We start from the raw sequence: 14337 nt of genomic DNA, 5'->3' as shown, positions 1-14337 counted from the left end.
ACAGAAGAAAAATTAAAAGACATGGTATATTGAATAAGAAGGCCTAATATTTTTAATATAGAAGAAGGCCCAGTGTGATTAAAGTTCCAATAGATAATAGAGAATGGGGTCAAGGAAATAGTCAAAGAGGTAATGACTGATAACTTTCATAAGTATTGAAAAACACCAAACCAAAGATCCAGGAAGGTGACAAATCCCAAGGAGAATAAATGAAAAGAAATCCACACCTAGACATTTTGTAGTGAATGGGTAGAGTACCAAAGGCACACAGAAGATCTTAAAAGGATCCCAAAAGAAAAGAGCATTTAGACTGAGAGCTGTCTTTTCAACGACAACAAAGAGAACAAGAAGGAAGTGGAATTTTCAACCTAGAACCATATACCAAATTTAATAGTTTTAAAGACCAAGTGTGAGACAGTAATATATTCAGACAAACAGAAAGTGAGAGAATTTGCCACCAAATAACCAAAATGCTTACCGAAAAGACACTGATTAAATAAATTGTGGTATAGTCATAAAATTAAATACTTATACATCAGTAAAAATGAATGAATTACAGTTGTATGCATCTACATGACTTAATTTCAAAAACTTAATGTTGGGTGGAAAAAAAGTAAAAGCTAATGTATATGGTATGGATCAACTTATACAATGTTCTAAATCAGGTACAACTAAAAAGTATATTGTTGAGAGACACTGGGATTGTACAACCCATAAAGGAGAGCAACTGAGTGGATAATACAAAGTTCAAGATGGTGGTTACCTCTGGATAAGGGAGTGTGATTGGGGAGAGCACATAGCTGTCTTCTAATGCATTGGTAATGTTGTATTTCTTTAGAGCTCTTAGAGTTTGTGTTTATATCACACTTACATGTTGTATATATTCTTCTATGAGTATATTTCAAGAAAAAAACAAATTAAAAATAGGAAAAAAGCTAGTGGCGAGCTACCTATATGTGGGTGAGGCTTACCAATCAGTGGGTTGTATGTTTGGCTGATTGAGCAGGGAGCATGGCAGGAGTCTTTTAAAGTGGTAGACTGTTAAGTTTCACTCTTGGGCCATTCAATTTCTAGAGAGAATCTCCAATATTTTCTTCTGGATTTGTATGCCTATTTGAGGAACATTCTGGGCATGTGGTGAGATGGGGTTGGAGGAAAGCTTATTTTTGCCTATGCCTTCAGCTAATTACCCTGGTTTTATTCCAGTATCATATTCTTGCCATCTGTTTTAGCTGACATTTCTGAGTTCTAGGACTCTCACGTATTCTTCATGGGAGATGAGCTTTTTCTTTGGTTCACTGCTGCCATAATTGGACAGTATACACAATAAATTTATTCAAGTATGGAACAAGGCAAAAAGTACATAGCTAGCTGCTAATAAGGAAGTGTTTGTGTTGTCTGAATTGGCTGGTGGCAAGTCATTCCTGTGTGCAGAGCTGAAAAATGCACTCCTGCCTAGCAGCTTATCCATCCCAGGTTGATGGTCTGCTACCTGTGGAATGGCAGACAGCCCACAGGGGCTCTGACTTCACACATCAGACTCAGATCACCCCTCCAACCATATGTCTGTAGCCACATAGCCTTTAAGAAAAGGTCTTATGTATAAAGTTGAAACTTGAGTGTTTTCTGTCACTTCAACCACCTTGTGAACTAGATACTTGCCATCATTCATTTCCATGATAAAGCCTATTCATGAATCAATTGCTGCATTTCTCTATGCTTCTACAAATGCAGGTGCAATAAATTTCAAGAACATGGATTTACTCTCAAAATTATAAATGAGAGAGAAGGGGCAATAATTTCATAAATTTCACAATGCATGTGTCAAACAAATCTGGTTTTTACAAGCGAAGTCAGAATGACTTTCTTTGCCACCTAGAGCAACAGCAATCAAATGGAAAATTTAAGACTTTTAGTTTAATAAATTTAGCACACTTCATTATACTGCTACCATTCTAGAAGAAAGGAAGTGTTTCAGAGATGTTTATGAAGTCTAAGAGTGTAAATTGAGGGCTTTCATTCCCAGATCTCTCAGTGATTCACTGTGTGAGCTGGAAGAAGTCACTTTCACGGGAGTAATTTAAGCCTTTATTTATATTTCCAGAGTGTGATACCTTGAAAGGAGAATCTAGATGTGGAATACATTAAACACAAAGGTAATCTCAAAGGCAATGAGTAATAGTGAATGTATTTCCTCCTTGAACAAAGATGACACCACTACCAACCTCTCTCCTGTCATCTCCATCCCAGGTGCATCCCCATCTGTGGTAGAGGTTTAAAGTGTTCTCAGCTTTGGACTGTTATTTTTTTTTAATTTATGAAAATTTGAGTGCTAAAAGGAATTTGGAAAAGTAATAAGAAAAGGTTTATAATCCCATTAATTGACCCTGTCTACTATTACCTGAAAACTTGCTGAAGATCACTCAAAAAGGGTTGCACCAGTACATTGACAGGGAACTGCCAGAAATTCAAGCCAGATTCAGAAGAGGATGTGGAACTAGGGACATCATTGCTGACGTCAGATGGATCTGGCTGAGAGCAGAGAATATCAGAAAGACGAGTACCTGTGTTTTATTGACTATATAAAGGCATTTGACTGTGTGAATCATAACAAATTATGAATAACATTATGAAGAATGGGAATTCCAGAACAATTAATTGTGCTTACACAGAACATGTACACAGACTAAGAGGCAGTTGTTACAAGGGTATACTGTGTGGTTTAAAGTCAGGAAAGGGGTGTGTGTCAGGGTTGTATCCTTTCACCATATTCATTCAATCTGTATGCTGAGCAAATAATCCAAGAAGCTGGACTATAAAAAGAAAAATGGGGCATCAGGATTGGAGGAAGGCTCACTAACAACCTACGTTACGCAGATGACACAACCTTCCTTGCTAAAAGTGAAGAGAACCTGAGGCATTTATTGACGATGATCAAAGACTATAGCCTTCAGTAAGGATTATACTTCAAAATAAAGAAAACAAAAATCCTCACAACTGGAGCGATAAGCAACATCATGATAAATACAGAAAATACTAAAGTTGTCAAGGATTTTATTTTACTTGGACGCACAACCAATGCCCATGGAAGCAGTAGTCAAGAAATCAAATGACATATTGCATTGGGCAAATCTGCTGCAAAGGACCTCTTTAAAGTGTTAAAAAGCAAAGATGTCACTTTGAGGACTAAGGTGCGCCATGGTGTTTTCAACTACCTTGTATGCATGTGAAAGCTGGATGACGAATAAAGAAGACTGAAGAAGAACTAATGTCTTTGAATTATGGTGTTGGTGAAGAATACAGAATATACCATGGACTGCCAGAAGAACAAATAAATCTGTCTTGAAAAAAGTACAGCCAGAATGCTCCTTAAAAGGGAGGTTGGCAAGACGTTGTCTTGCTTACTTTGGACATGTTATCAGGAGGGATTAGTCCCTGGAGAAGGACATCATGCTTGATAATGTACAGGGTCAGTGAAAAAGATGAAGACCCTCAATGAGGTGGATTGATGGAGTGGTTGCAATGATGGGCTCAAATATGGCAATGATTGTGAGGATGGTGCAGGGCTGGGAAGTGTTTTGTTCTGTTATGCGTAGGGTCACTATGAGTCAGAACTGATTCAATAACACCTAAAACAATAACTATTACCTACAGTCTGTTTATCTTCCCATAGTTTTCACTGCTATGCATGTTAATATTCTGTCCTACTTTGTTCACTTATAACAAATATTACAAGGTTCTTATTTTCATAATTAAAATGTTAATATAAATTTAATGGCTGTATAATATGTGATCAAACAATTGTAAAATACATGGACCATTCTCCTTTTTCTTGACCATTCCCCTATTTCTAGACGTTTGTATGGTTACCTATTTTTGACTCATGTTCAAACACATTCATTATATTTCTTTTGAAATAGCAGAATAAGCACCAAAACACAACTACAGTCTATAATATTAAGCTATTCATATATTCAAACAATTAAAAGTTTTTATTCAATACCTAATTATCATCCTATATTGTTGGCATGTTACAGCCAAAAAAATAATAATAATAATACTTTAGGAGCCCTGGTAGCATAATCATTAAGAGCTCAGCTGCTTACCAAAAGGTCAGCAGTTGAAATCCACCAACCGCTCCTTGGAAACCCTATGGGGCAGCTCTACTCTGTCCTATAGGGTTACTATCAGTCAGAGCTGACTCAACAGCATCTAACAACAATGACAACATGCTTCAACATTTTTCATCCACCTTAAACACAGGATTCAGTTAGATCTCCATACTGACATACAAATACAAGGAATTCTTACGTTTCTCCGGTCTTTCACTGTGCCCAGAAGTGTGCTAATAGCAGTCCCTGTCCTTAATGAGATCACATCCCATTAGAGAGTTAACAAATGTGATGGTTAATTTTGTGTCTCAACTTGGAAAGGTTATGGTGCTTAGTTGTTTGGTCAAACTTTAATCTAGTGTTATGACTTAGTTAAAAAAAAATTGACATGGGATAAAAAAAAAAAAACCCAAACCCAGTGCTGTCAAGTCGATTCTGACTCATAGTGACCCTTTAGGACAGAGTAGAACTGCCCCCATAGAGTTTCCAAGGAGCACCTGGAGGATTTGAACTGCCGACCCTTTGGTTAGCAGCTGTAGCACTTAACCACTACACCACCAGAGTTTCCGGGATAAAATCAGTTGGCCTTAAATAAAGCAGATTATTTTTTCTAGTGTGGGTGGGGTTCATCCAATCGGTTGAAGGCCTTAAGGGCAAAAAATGGAGTTTTCCCCTTGGGTATATATTCTGCCTCCAGACTTACCAGAACTCCTCCATTCTTCTCTTCCTTGCCAAAGGTGGAGCCTATGTAAGGTGGAAACCTGTCAGAGAAGCAAAATTCAAATATTTTCCACTAATAGAGACCGATAGAAAAGTGGGAAGACTGCAACCTATCAAAGACAGAAAACTTGTGAGATCCAAAAGAACAAGACAGTCCCGTGAAGTTCAGGCTCTCACAGATTACACTGTATATCTTACAGGTTCTGTTTCTCTAGAGAACCCTAAGGTAACAAAAGGAGCCTGAAATTGAATGCTGTTATCTCAAAAGCCAAGAAGGGAGTACCAAAAATGGAAAAAAGGTAAAAGCAAAGACAAGAAGGCAGGAAGGGTCAGGATACTTGAAAGAATGGACACAGGGAACCTGGGGTGTAAACAGACAGGGGGAGAGTGCTGACACATTACAGGGATGGCAACCAATGTCACAAGACAATTTGTGTATACATTCTTGAATGAGAAACTAATATGCATTGTAAACTCTCACTTAAAACACAATAAAATTAAAAAAAAAGTCATCAGTAGCAATTTTTCGATAGAGGTCGCTTAAGAGGAACACTGATCAGTACCAGTCAGTTAACAGATATGTACTGAATGCTCACTATGTCCTGGGCATATGTTGTTGTGTTGTTGTTGTTAGGTGCTGTCAAGTCAGTTCCGACTCACAGCGACCTGATGGACAACAGAACGAAACACTGCCTGGTCCTGTGCCATCCTTACAGTCGTTGTTATGCTTGAGCTCATTGTTGCAGCCACTGTGTCAATCCATCTCGTTGAGGGTCTTCCTCTTTTCCATTGACCCTGTACTCTGCCAAGCATGATGTCCTTCTCCAGTGGCTAATCCCTCCTGACAATGTGTCCAAAGTATGTAAGACGCAGTCTCCCCATCCTTGCTTCTAAGGAGCATTCTGGTTGTACATCTTCCAAGACAGATTTCTTCATTTTTTTGGCAGTCCGTGGGATATCCAATATTCTTCACCAACACAATTCAAAGGCGTCAATTGTTCTTCACATTGCCCAGCTTTCACATACATATGCTATGATTGAATATACCATGGCTTGGCTCAGGTGCACCTTAGTCTTCAAGGTGACATCTTTACTTTTCAACACTTTAAAGAGGTCCTTTGCAGCAGCAGATTTGCCCAGTGGAATGCATCTTTTGATTTCTTGACTGCCGCTTCCATGGCTGTTGATTGTGGACCAAGTAAAATGAAATCCTTGACAACTTCAATCTTTTCTCCGTTTATCATGATGTTGCTCATTGGTCCACTTCTGAGGATTTTTGTTTTCTTTATGTTGAGGTGCAATCCATACTGAAGGCTGTGGTCTTTGATCTTCATTAGTAAGTGCTTCAAGTCCTCTTCACTTTCAGCAAGCAAGGTTGTGTCATCTGCATAACGCAGGTTGTTAATGAGTCTTCCTCCAATCCTGATGCCCCGTTCTTCTTCATATAGTCCAGCTTCTAGGATTATTTGCTCAGCATACAGATTGAATAGGTATGGTGAAACGATACAACCCTGATGCACACCTTTCCTGACTTTAAACCACTCAGTATCCCCTTGTTCTGTCCGAACAACTACCTCTTGATCTGAAGAAAAAACTCAAGTCTTGAGTTTTAATAGTGAGAAGGATTCTATGGGGAAAATATTAAATGATGCAGGAAGCATCGAAAGAAGATGGAAGGAATACACAGAGTTATTATACCAAAAAGGATTAGTTGACGTTCAACCATTTCAAGAGGCAGCATATGATCGGGAACCGATGGCACTGAAGGAAGAAGTCCAAGCTGCACTGAAGGCATTGGTGAAAAACAAGGCTCCAGGAATTAATGGAATATCAATTGAGATGTTTCAACAAACAGATGCAGCGCTGGAGATGCTCACTTGTCTATGGCAAGAAATATGGAAGACAGCTTCCTGGCCAACTGACTGGAAGAGATCCATATTTATGCCTATTCCCAAGAAAGGTGATCCAACGGAATGCAGACATTATAGAACAATATCATTAATATCACATGCAAGCAAAATTTGAAATCCCTGGTGGCATAGTGGTTAAGTGCAATGGCTGCTAACCAAAAGGTTGGCAGTTCAAATCTCCAGGCACTCCTTGGAAACTCTATGGGGCAGTTCTACTCTGTCCTATCGGGTCGCTATGAGTCGGAATCGACTCGATGGCAGTGGGTTGTGGGTTAAGCAAAATTTTGTTGAAGATCATTCAAAAACGGCTGCAGCAGTATATCGACAGGGAACTGCCAGAAATTCAGGCCGGTTTTAGAAGAGGACGTGGAACCAGGGATATCATTGCTGATGTCAGATGGATCCTGGCTGAAAGCAGAGAATACCAGAAGGATGTTTACCTGTGTTTTATCGGCTATGGAAAGGCATTCGACTGTGTGGATCATAACAAATTATGGATAACACTGCAAAGAATGGGAATTCCAGAGCACTTAATTGTGCTCATGGGCACCTTTACATAGGCATATGTTAGGGGCTGGGTATACAGTAGTGAACTAGGCAGAATAGTTGCCCTCAAGGAACTTATATTGTAAAGGGGGCAGGAGGAAAATAAACATATAAACAAAGTAATAAAAATGATTTCAGGTAGTAAGGGCTACAAAAGAAAGTATATTTGAGAATGACTTGAGCTTTAGCTCAGGTGGTCAGGACAGGCCTCTCCAAAAATATGCACTGAATATATTCAAAAGGAGCTGTTAGATTTGGCAATTAGGAGGTCCTTGGTGATCTTGCAAAGTATAATTTCAGTTGAATGGTAAGAATTGAAGTCAGAAAGCATCAGCTTGAAGTAAGGGCAATTGGTAAGTAAGAAGATTGGAAGCTTCATTCTAGAAGCTTAACAGGAAAGAGAAGGTGAGAGATGGAAAGAAGACAGAGGGAAAGCAAGAGGTTTGTGGTTGCTGATTCTTCTTTTTTTATTTTTATTTAAGATGGAACATATTTACAAACTATAGTGAAGTAGCCAATAGACAGATGTTGAAAATACACAGGAGAAAAAATAAGCAAAGGTGCAAGGTTCATTCTCCAGGCCCTTCAATAGAATGGTTCATCCATTGAATATTTACTGAGTATTTTTGTTTGTTCTTGTTTTTAATGTGCAAAACACACTAAAGCATGACTTCCTATTGACTCACCTTGAAAAGGGCTTCCTGCCGATATATTAGGCTGAGTTACAACTAGGGTAAGTTAAAGTGAAAAATTACTGAACATATAATTTCAATATGACGATTGGCAGGGGAGTTAATCTCCTCCCTTTTAGGGACATAAGAAAATATTACTTTTATGTAAATCTTCTTAAAATAGAGCTGCTAACGATGATGTCAAATTTATGAAATGTTCTTAAAACAGTCTGGATAAAATTTTCTATATAGCACAAACTCCACGTAATATGTAATTATGTATTTTCCAAGACCATATTTTTTTCACAGGAGAATTTTAAATCCTATGCTACATGTAACTTTGTCATTCTTAAATCACTATGGTGTTAGTTTTATGGAAATATTTTCTTGAACATTAACTGAGATTTTACAAGACGGTCAGTTAGTACTTAGCCATTACTTGTTGGATCACAAACTAAAATCTAATTAGGAAAGACTATGTTTTATCTATTAACTTTCTCAAAAGTGAAACATCATTTTCATGAAGTGGTTTATGAACCTAAGAATGAATAATTTCCAGACTGAGTATTTCCTGGCTGTTCAACATCAATGAGGTTTTGGCCAACTTCACCTCAATCTCTCAGCCTCCCTGCCAATCATTTAACAGCTACGGAATGGGTCTCCTCACACAAATGCTTCAGTAAGAATTTTCAAAACACACATTCTGCCTGATGGAACGCACGCATCACATTTTCGAGAAAGTGACATAATTTTTAAAGTTCTGAGCACATTAGGTTAAAATCAGAGTTTCTGAATCTCAGCGCTATTGACATTTTGGGCAGGATAATTCTTTGTTGTGGGAGGCTGTTCTGTGCACTATAAGGTGCTTAGTAGCATCCCTGGTCTCTAATCATTAGATACCAGTAGCACCCTACCCCCGAACCCCACTTTAGACAACCAACAATGTCTCCAGACATTGCCAGATGCACCCTAGAGGGCAAAATTTCCTGCAGTTGAGAACCACTGGGTTGACAGCAGGCATTAATTCTCTATGGAAGATGATTCTAAAGGCATTTAAAAAACCAGTGCAGCACTTGATGTATTATAAATGCACATAAACAATCCATATTTACAAACTAAAATGTACAGAAGATATAATGAATAAATACTTGTTTTTCTTGGATAATGGATATGCTTAATCAACCCCACAGGGAGAAAAAAAAACCCACTTAACTCCTACCCTGTAATTAGAGAAAAGATTCATTAAACTCTCTTCAAAATGGAAATTTGCTATCTAGCATATATTTGCAAAATATTAGCTTAAGAGTCATACCTACTTGAAAACTCACATTACAGCTACTCAGCAATATATGTACGGCAGCTTACTTTCCATCCACGATAACAAGATCATCCAATGACTCAGTCTCAACAGCATGGCTGCCCTAAAAAGTACACAGATATGAAAACCGAGGTTCAGACTATTTCTCTAGCAATATCAGCACAGATCAGTAGTAAAGTCAACAAGCTAGGTAGCATTAAATCATTCATAGGCAGTAAGTCATTGGACTCTAAAGGACTCAGTAAGAGGATGATAAATATAACTACCTGACTACTCTAAGAATGACTAACCTATTACCAATTGTCAAGGGTCCGAGAAAATGTATGGTCTTGCTGGATGAATAAAGAGTTCTTGTTACATTTCTCAAGCTGCTCATTAAGCATTCTACCCAAAGAGGAGGTCTAATTAGCCTAAGGACACCAAGATTTCATTCTGCTTTACAGAATGAAACAGAGCCGTGGCGAATCAGAGCAGTGAAGACCATGCAGCCTACAGAGTCTCATAATCAACACATTTTTCTGTGAGCTGTCCCTGCCAGATAGTCACTATGTCTGGCTTCCTCCTTTGTGGCTCAGAGTATCCCCGCAAGGTTTGCCATTGTATGAGAAAAAGTCAAATACAAAACATCAGGCCCACTAAGCTTCAGGGGGTGTCCTATATAGGCAAGAAGCCAGGGAGCTGTGTGGAGCTGTCAAAATAAATGCTTCTAAAATGGCTTGTTACCAGTCTCCACAAACCAACCGACCACAGGCCAGAGAATTAGCACGTGAACTATGCACTGATGCACTTAAAATGCTTGCTTAGACATACTTGAATCAAAGTGCCAAATCTGTGTAAATGACAAGCCTAGGTCTCCAGTGCTTTTCGAATGCAATAACATTTGGCTCCTGGGGTAAGTCCAGCAAACAGTGACTGCTGGTACACTTTGGTACATGTTGGACGCAATTGCTTATACTTCAACTCAGGGGCCTAAGTGGTATAAGCCATTTGTGATCAGCCAGTAACCTAAAAGCTTTGTCATTTGAAATCACCCAGCAGCTGTGTAGAAGAAAGGCCTGGCAAACTGCTTCTATAAAGAGTACAGCCTTTATATGGGGTCCTTATAAGTCACAACTGACCCTACAGCAACTGAGAACAACGTGCTTCAACTTAAACAACTGGGACATTTATCCGTTTCCTTCTTCCACGCTATTTAGGTGTTCATCTGGGCTCCCATATCACCCTATGCACATCCTCCTCTCTCAACTCTTAATACCTGAAATTGTCATTGTTTTCACATTCAGTTGGCTATGGACTCTGAGTGCAGAAGTGTCGTCTTACTTCTCTTTTGATACCTGGCACAGGGTCTGATACATAGTAGGCAGTCAATAAGCGATGGCTGAAATATCTAGTTGAACTCTACTTTTACGTCTGGGTCTTCTAAGCACATGCAAGATGTTTCACTTTATGCGTCCCATTTATCTCTCAGCTCACCAACTCAGGGGAACAAGAAAAGTAATTTTCGTTATTTTCTACATTCACTTTATATAGGTACTATTCTGCTAGGGTGGCAGAAAGTCAATTCAGAGATTTCTACCACTTTTACAAGGCTTATGTCAAGGTTTCTGTGTTTGTGTATCTGTGTGTGTGCAGGGGGCAGCGGGGAGGAGAGGTGTCATACTAATCATTTGTCTGGCATCTTTTGAGACATCCAATATATTTCCTGTTCCTAACTTCAACAGAGGCATCCCTAGTGCCCATCCACATGACTCCTTCATGTCCAGGAGCTCTTTTCAACTTCTGGAGCACTTTCAGGAACAATGAAATCATACTTCCACTTCATGCTATTTATTGTTGGGTACTAACATTTCCCTGAGATGTCTAAGACATTGCTTCTTTGGAGTCTTGTTGTCCCACAAGCTCTACCAGGAAAGTGGAGCATAGCCATGACCACCACATCCTCACCTCCTAGCTCTCATATCCCACAAAACATCTGAGGGTTTTGCCATCTCTCTGAAACTTGAACTGTATAGCAGGGAGCAGGGCCCCTCTTTCTGAAACCCACTAATCTATACACCCTCATTAATAGCCTTCAACTTTATTCTTTCCCCAGGCTGAGAAATTTATTTCTGGTTGTGCCAACGTGGACGCTTTGCATTTACTCATGAGGGATTTCCAGAAATCTTTTGACGATGTTCTGGGTCTTTTCCATTCTGTCAATATGGAGAAAACCTTCCTTCTACTCCCCGCTTTCTCCTCTGACATTCCTTTCCTGAGACAAAGGCATAGAAAGGTCTAGCACACTGACTGGGTTCAAGGGCTGAGGTGGATCTGTTCCAAGCTATGAATAACAATGAGATTTCGCTCCCTACTGCCCTTCTTCTCCAGATGGTCTCCTTGTTGTTTCTATAGCTCAGTAGTTCTCAACCAGGGAACCATTTGCCCTCCCTCTCCAGGGAATATTTAGCAATGTCTGGAGACATTTTTGGTTGCTACACCTGGGGGGAGGGGGTAGTGCTACTGGCATATAGAGAGTAGAGGCAAGGGATGATGCTAAACATCCCAAAATGCATGGAAGATTTCCCCCCACAACAAAGAATTATCAGGCCCCAAATATCAATAGTGCCGAGACTGAGAAACCTTGTAGCTCATTCCTTAATAGGCTACCCAAAGATATTTGGGACGCTCTCAGCTATAAAATTATGTATAAGTTTTGGCAAATCGGCATTTGTTTCTCAGCTTTAATGCGTAAATAAGGGAAAGAAGTAAGGAGTAAGTATTGCCGATAGTTCATGCTATGCCAGGGACTGTGCTCAATACATTTACACTGGCACATTCAATCCTCATTTAAAAAAAAATATATATATATATGTCTTACATCGGGTAGTTGCAACGGTTATCTCCATTTTAAAGTTAAAGAAAAAAACAAAAACTGAGTTTAATACAAAGTAGATGGTTGATCCAGCTTACACAATCCCAAAGTGGCAAAGCGAAAACTTATACTATGTATGACTCCAAAGCTGATGCCATTTCCAGTGTAGCCTAGCCTCAGGAGGGAAGTGTCCTGATTCATGTATCTTTTACCCTCAAGCATTGTCATGTGTAGAGACGTTTGCTTTATTTTAATGATACATCCAGTAGGAAGGTTTGGCATTAAATGAGGCATACCGTATAGTTCATTTCCCGAAAAAGCTCTAGTATATGAATGTGTTGTATTTCTAGGAAAGTAAGCAGAAATAGTGTAGCCTTGTACAAACTTTCACCCTGTAACTGACGAAAATGAACAGGAATAATTTTCAATGCTAAAACTCAGGAAAAAATTGACCCTCATTCAATCCACTTCTAGAGGCATGATTCAGATACAAAATAATTTGGACCAGGTTGAAGAAAGACTCAAGAAATCAATGTATGGTCCCTATCACCACTTTGGTCCAGATCCTGCAGCTTGGAGAGAGAAGGAAATTAGACTTGAACAGATCTGGAAAACATGTAGAATGCACTGTGTGAATCCCTTTTCCCCACTGCAAATACCCAGCCCCGCAAGGCCAAACGCTGGGAAAGATGCAAAGTCATACAACCTATATGACTGACTGCCTACCCACCTACCTAAGGACCCACCCATAGGTCCTTTTCCTTCTGGCCAGATAGAATGTCAGAGAGAAATATAATCTCCTGAGAACTAGAGCTACAATCAGAGCTTTCTGGACAGGAGAAAGACAAAGGTTCACACAAAACAAAAGCCCCAACAACCTTGGACTTTTTTCTTAAAAACGGATTCTTCACTCTGAGGAGGAATGAACTGAAACATGAAAGGCACTCTCCACCAATAGATCCAAGCATGCCCCCCAACATGGAGCACTAACCCCAGTACAGGAACACCTACAAAATCAGAGAAACCAGCAACTAAGGGTAAAATCCCTGACTGTACCTGCACGCTGCCCCAGATCCTTCCTCACTGCCCTCAACGGCCACCCTCCCGAAAGGGACTGAATGACTGAACAAAGCATACAAACGAGCACGTGTTCCAAGGCACTGGTTCACAAATGCAGATCTGCAGACTAATTTTGGAAGTTGGGCTATGTAGGAAACATCTGAGGAACTGATAAAAGACAAATTCTGAAGCTCTAATCAGAAAACTGATTCAGTAGGTCTGGAGTGAGGTTTCTGACGCTGTGTATTTGTATATATCCGTGCTTGAGAACCATTTTTTTTATTAACTTTTATTGAGCTTCAAGTGAACGTTTACAAATCAAGTCAGACTATCACATAGAAGTTTATATACATCTTACTCAGTACTCCCACTTGCTCTCCCCCTAATGAGTCAGCCCTTCCAGTCTCTCCTTTCCTGACAATTTTGCCAGCTTCCAACTCTATCTATCCTTCCATCCACCCTCTAGACAGGAGATGCCAACACAGTCTCAAGTGTCCACCTGATATAATTAGCTCACTCTTCATCAGCATCTCTCTTCTACCCACTGTCCAGTCCCTTTCATGTCTGATGAGTTGTCTTCGGGAATGGTTCCTGTCCTGGGCCAACAGAAGGTTTGGGGACCATGACCGCCGGGATTCCTCTAGTCTCAGTCAGACCATTAAGTATGGTCTTTTTATGAGAATTTGGGGTCTGCATCCCACTGATCTCCTGCTCCCTCAGGGGTTCTCTATTGTGCTCCCTGTCAGGGCAGTCATCGATTGTGGCCGGGCACCAACTAGTTCTTCTGGTCTCAGGATGATGTAAGTCTCTGGTTCATGTGGCTCTTTCTGTCTCTTGGGCTCATAGTTATCCTGTGACCTTGGTGTTCATCATTCTCCTTTGATCCAGGTGGGTTGAGACCAATTGATGCATCTTAGATGGCTGCTTGTTAGCATTTAAGACCCCAGACGCCATATTTCAAAGTGGGATGCAGAATGTTTTCATAATAGAATTATTTTGCCAATTGACTTAGAAGTCCTCTTAAACCATGGTCCCCAAACCCCCGCCCTTGCCCCGCTGACCTTTGAAGCATTCATTTTATCCTGGAAACTTCTTTGCTTTTGGTCCAGTCCAATTGAGCTGACCTTCCATGTATTGAGTGTTGTCCTTC

The sequence above is a fragment of the Loxodonta africana genome, chromosome X, assembly GCF_030014295.1.
Source record: "Loxodonta africana isolate mLoxAfr1 chromosome X, mLoxAfr1.hap2, whole genome shotgun sequence".
Classification (NCBI taxonomy): Eukaryota; Metazoa; Chordata; class Mammalia; order Proboscidea; family Elephantidae; genus Loxodonta; species Loxodonta africana.
Note: the sequence above shows the minus strand (reverse complement) of the source record.